This window comes from Panthera tigris, chromosome A2 (assembly GCF_018350195.1).
Source record: "Panthera tigris isolate Pti1 chromosome A2, P.tigris_Pti1_mat1.1, whole genome shotgun sequence".
NCBI classification, from domain to species: Eukaryota; Metazoa; Chordata; class Mammalia; order Carnivora; family Felidae; genus Panthera; species Panthera tigris.
In genome coordinates this window covers 81,398,779-81,404,321 of record NC_056661.1, presented here as the reverse complement: position 1 = coordinate 81,404,321, position 5,543 = coordinate 81,398,779, and the positions used below count along the sequence as shown (strand labels likewise).

Genomic DNA, 5,543 nt, shown 5'->3' with positions numbered 1-5,543 from the left:
CAGAGCCTGATGCGGGGCTTGAACTCACAAACCGTAAGATCATGACCTGAGCCGAAGTCAGTCACTCAACTGACTGAGCCACCCAGACACCCCAAGATCCTATTATTTTTAACCTGAGTCTGCAGTTCATATAGCAGGCCCTGCTCCTGGTCTGCTTCACAGAGCCTATCTCTAGCTATACTGTTTGTCCACCTTATAACTGGGTGAGCTTTGGGTAGATAGGTACTTCTCACTGCCCAGCAGTCTTCAATAAGGGTGCCAGTTGAGCTCACTCTTATTTAATTGGAGGCTGGGGCAGAATAGGCATCAGTCTGTGAAGAGAATCAGCCCTGGGCCAGCTATTTCAGTTCCTTACAGATCAGCATGCATGCGGATGATAGAGGTCTCACGACTTGAACCATAAGACAGTGATCCTGTGGATGTTTTCTCATCTCTTGCCTCGACTCTTCTTCCTTTATTCCTTCCTTCCTTCCCCCTTCCTTCCTTCCTTCCTTCCTTCCTTCCTTCCTTCCTTCCATCCTTCCTTCCTCCTACAGTCTTATTCTTTTACCTTTTCTCCTCCCAGATTTTCACAAAAGACTACTTGTTTTTTTTCTGGAATGCCACCTCTCCACATGGAAAAAGTGAAGGCCTAGTTCATTTGATTTCTTCTTGTAGTTTTACTCTCAGGAATAGAGAAGGGGGAGGGAATAGGGCAATGATCTGTTTTTCACTTTTTTTGGCTAGATAGCTACAGATTCAGTTACCTCATTAAAAAGGCGGCAGTGACTGGCAAATCTTAAGACAAAACTTACCTTCACGTGGGGCACTTTGTCCTCTGCATCTTATAAGTTTAATTCTAGCCACTGCTTCATTTTCTCTAGCAGTATATTAGTCTTACAAATTTCATAGCCTCAGGTGTCCATTTGGGGTCTGTAGCTTTAGCCCTTGCCTGGTTTCTGCTCTCTTTGTAGTTAGAATCATATTTTAATATAACTAAGTCATACCCTATTATTTTTTTTTTTTTACAATTCAGTGGTTTTTAGCATATTCACAAAGTTGTGCGACCATCACCGCAATCTAATTTAAGAACTTTTTCATCACCTCAGTAAGAAACCACACATCCATTAGCTGTCACTCTTCATTTCCCTTACTCTTCTGCCAGCCCTAATTAACCACTCGTCTATTTTCTGTCTCTGTAATCTGTCATTTCTACTGTTGGTAGAGAGGATAAGTGCAGATGGGGAGAAAGGTGAGCTCTGGTTCAGAAGTGAGCTTCTGCTTCTGATTTCTGCTTATCTGCCATCCCCCAAACTTGAAGTTAAATAAAACTCCTTGCCTCTTTGAAGATGTTCTTCCAAAGATTTCCATCTGATCTCCAAAAGATAATTATACATAATATCTGTAAACATAAATATATTCCTAAATGTACTCTTATTTCATAAGTTTGATCTTATTTCTTGTGAATGAGTGATCCTAGTGCACACACATGCACACACACTCACCTGGCCCCTATATTTCAAAGCCTTCTTCAAAGCCAGACAAAGCCAGACAATGAAGGGCATCATGCCTCAAACACTGTCCCCTAATTTCCTGATTCCTAGGTTTTCCAAATCAGGCTGCCATACTTATATCTTGGTGACTTTTAGATATCTCACAATACTAAGTAACAGTAAAGAGTGGGAGTCAGTAGAATGAACCATGGGGAATGACTTGGGGGAAACACCCCTGTCTGCTGTGTATACAATTAGAATTGACCAGGGAGAGACAAAGAGGGGTGGCAGGGCAGTATGAGAAGGCTCTTCAGCAGTTATCTTTTCCAGCTAGAGCATCTTGGCCTACCTAGCATCCCCACCCCTCCAGAGTGGTCCTTTGTGATGTCTAAGCTCCCCTTAACCACCATTGGCTGCAGTGAGTGCCCTGCTGACTAAACAGAGCAGAAGGGGTGTGACTCCCCATTGTTCTGGGAGAGGTATATATACAGAGGACAAACTCCTGGGGTTAGACAACTGAGAGGCTGCAAGATGGCAAAAGTGGTGAAGAAATCATGGAAACCACAAACCACAAGCACCAAGCGGTGGAAGAAGAGGAAGACCACCTCTCAACCCAGATCAAGAGGCATTAGCAAGGTCAGATGACCCTACCCAAGCTTCTCTTCCTTTTCCCCATTTATGTTCCCCCCACCCCACCAGTCCCCTTCCCAGATAATCCTGCCTCTGCCTGGCACAAACCTCCTCCTTAGCTCTCCACTTTCCACCCAGCCCCCATTCCCTTGTCCCAACCCAGTCTCTGGGCTCACCTTGTTGCCTTACCAGGTGCTAAAGACATACAAGAAGATGAAAAGATCACTTCACATGAGTTTAAGAAAAAAATACTCTCCTAAAGTTATAACTACTTCAAGAAGAAAGAAGAGAGCAAGGAGGGCCAATTAATTTCACCCATAGACTGAGCCAAAAGCAGCCAGGCCAGACCCAACGGACTCTATAGAACTACACCATTCCAAGACAAGACCGGTGCAAACACTACATACAGAGCAAGCTTCAGAGACCTCAGACGGTCTGCCTCTAGAGTCCTGGCTGCGGAGAAGTGGCCAACTGCATAGAGACTGATACAGATGCTAATATGAAACATGGAACACAAATGGAGGTGATTAAAATAAAACCAATAGGGTGTAAGAAGCCCCTCCAAAAAATAAAATCAGGCATTCTGCATAGAAATGAAGCGTGTTGCATTACTGCTTAAGATTGTTCCTCAGAATAAGAGAGTGAAATGACAGAGAGGTTTAGCATCTTTGTTGTAAACCAAGCTCTTGGCCCCCTGATGTCTGCCTGAGGAGAAAATGTACATACAGCTTACCAGGGATGGAAAAATGCCCTTTACACCAGAGTCTCTATCCATGGCAGATGAGTTTAACAACTTCCTTAATTCCTTCCTTCACCTATATATGGGTGAAAATCAGCAGAACATAGCAAATGCCCATGCTCACTCTAATAGACTTAAAGGCAAGAGGACCAAAAAAAAAAAAAAAGGAAAAAGCAAAGATGTCCCTAGGAGTCTCTAACTTTGTCAGTCATGATTCACAACTGAACTGCTCAGGTCACTTGGGAATAATTTAGTTGGAAGTTGAAGGTCCCTGAGCTTCACTGGCTCCCTCATCCTCTATTGACCTTCTGGTGAATTGTAACAAAGGACAGCAGCACCAGGCCCAGACACCAGGAGAGGGTACTCATGTGGCCACATCAAGCAGAGGCCTCACCAGATGCTCATCTCTGGAATGATTCTGCCCAGCTTCCCCAGTCTCACCCTGCCTATCAATCATCCATCCCCTTTAAAACCCAGAATGGAGCACTCAGTGTGCCCTGCAGAGTCAGAGTTTAAATATTTTCTAAGGATATAATTTCTAACTTATTATAAATATTGATATTTAAAATAAACTGTTACATTAGTCCTTTTTTTTAAATCTGCAGTATTTTCAGATAAATTCTACCCCTCTTTGCTATGGATTTAAGCGTGGGAGGTGCCACCAGACAGGGTTATTATTTGGCCTGTATTTTTCTCAGAAAACTTTGAATCTGCTTAAGTATTTAAACAAGCATATGGTGAGACCATTCTTCGCCATGCTGTATGAATGAGATGATTTTTTTTTTGTACATTCTTAAAGGCTACTATTATCTGATACTGGCCTGAACCATAATGACAAGGGCAGTCTGAGCCCTGTGCACTCTGTGCTTGCAAGATGTGTTAGCTGCAAGCTGTACCCCAGCAGTAGAGCTTATTCGCTCTATATCCATAGAGCGAATATCCATAGTTTATCCATAGTTTATCCATAACTAATTGTATGGAGTTTAAAAATCAGATGTCCAGTGTTGTATAGCATCTTTTGTGAACAGGAATGTTTTGACCATATTTTGCTAGTGAAAAATAACACAGGTGTTATCTATATCCATTAGCTGAATATTTTTTATTTATTTATTTTGAAAGTGTGATGGGAGGGGCAGAGAGAGAGAGAGGGAGAGAGAATCCCAAGCAGGCTGCACACTGACAGAGTGGAGCCCAATGCGGGGCTCTAACTCACGAACTGTGAGATCATGACCTAAGCTGAAATCCAAGAGTCGAACGCTTAACCGACTGAGCCACCCAGGTGCCTCTAGGTTAGCTGAAATTTAAAATGCTGATGGCATAACATTGAAAACAGTCTCTCCTTCATCACCTTTGGCCCTTTCCAAATTTTTTTTATTACATTTAGAACAAGTTCCTTTGTCTCTGGAAAGATGGATCCACAGAAAACTGACAGCATTAGTTGCCTCTAGGAAAGGAAACTGAGTAGCTGGCACTGGTGTGGGAAGAAAATTCCCGTTGTCTGTCCTCTTGTGTCTATTGAATTCTAAGCCATGTGAATTGCGTATTCAAACTTAAAATACAATTTAAAAAATAAGAGTTAACTAATTATGTAATAACTTAAAAAAAAAAAAAGACTTTGCTTGCCAGAATTGTAGTAAGATGTATTTCTTTTGGTTTTCAATCATTAAAACATTTCTCTAGTTCTTGAAGATTTGTCCACCAGTATGCACTGTAATAACATAATGGCAACAAAAAATTACTGGTAGGAAGACATCAAAACAGATTAATGAAGCCAGATTAGCAAACAGGGGCCCAAGCAAGAAACTAAGACTCAAAGTATCCCAACTTTTTATTTATTTATTTATTTATTTATTTTAATTTTTTTTAACGTTTATTTATTTTTGAGACAGAGAGAGACAGAGCATGAACAGGGGAGGAGCAGAGAGAGAGGGAGACACAGAATACGAAACAGGCTCCAGGCTCTGAGCCGTCAGCACAGAGCCCGACGCGGGGCTCGAATTCACAGACCGTGAGATCATGACCTGAGCCGAAGTCAGACGCTTAACCGACCAAGCCACCCAGGCGCCCCCCAACTTTTTATTTTTAAAATAAATCCACCAGTAGTTAAATATGTTACAAATACCATATTTGCTTTATCACTAATCTGTTTTGGTCTTCAGTAGACCCAACAGACACCGAGCTGTCTGGGACTTTGTCTGATCTTGTTAACAGTTTCATCAGAATGTCCTGATAGGACTTTGTCCTGTGAAACCCTATAGCATATTATTCTCCCATCACCAGAGCTGCTGGTGTGGTATCCTCAAAGATACTGCAGACCTGAGGGTGTTACCTGCTTTTACAACTTGGATCTGGGCCCTTTTATGTTTAATCAAGAGAACTCAGCATTAACTGAATTAATCATTAACTGTTGTCAGGTGTGTTATAGGGAGGTCCTGTGGAACTGGCATAAGGGAAGGGAAGAATTAGGGCTCCTTGGAGGAGTTATATCCATTTATAATAAACTGGTGATCTAGTAAATAATATGTTTGTGAGTGTGAACCACTCTAGCAAATTAATCGAACCCAGCGAGGGGTTTGTGGGAACTTACTGGTTCTAGGCAGTGGGTGAAGAGCACAGGTAACAACAAGCTGGACTTGGGATTGGACCTGAAGTGTGTGGCGGGAGGGGGGGGGGGGGCAGAGGCGGGGCAGTATTGCCAGTTA

General features: G+C 42.4%; 1 long non-coding RNA gene across 1 annotated transcript; it reads left to right on the top strand.

Annotated features, from left to right (window-relative positions):
- The first annotated feature begins 500 nt into the window (after positions 1-500).
- Positions 501-2,696, top strand: LOC122233277. Its single transcript, XR_006210826.1, has 2 exons — positions 501-2,108; positions 2,295-2,696. It is a non-coding gene; the product is annotated as an uncharacterized LOC122233277 (long non-coding RNA).
- The last annotated feature ends 2,847 nt before the right edge of the window (positions 2,697-5,543 follow it).